Genomic DNA, 316 nt, shown 5'->3' with positions numbered 1-316 from the left:
AAGGTTGAGTCCAGTGGCACAATCATAGCTCACTGAGACTACACGTATGTGCCACTGTGCCTAATCCTTTTATTTTTTGTAGAGGTGGGGTCTTGCTTTGTAGCCCAGGCTGGTCTCGAACTCCTAGCTTTAAGCAATTCTCTCACCTCAGCCTCCCAAAAGTATTGGGATTATAGGTGTGAGCCACTGTGCTCAGCCTCTTCTCTCCTTTTCTAAAGGACGAATTATCTGTGCTTCTAGCAAATAACAACCCCGTGCACTTGTACATCAGACTCTATTTCCTCTCATCTATTCAAGGACACTTCTCCAGCAGTTT

Source organism: Colobus angolensis, unplaced genomic scaffold (assembly GCF_000951035.1).
Source record: "Colobus angolensis palliatus isolate OR3802 unplaced genomic scaffold, Cang.pa_1.0 Scaffold789, whole genome shotgun sequence".
NCBI classification, from domain to species: Eukaryota; Metazoa; Chordata; class Mammalia; order Primates; family Cercopithecidae; genus Colobus; species Colobus angolensis.
Note: the sequence above shows the minus strand (reverse complement) of the source record.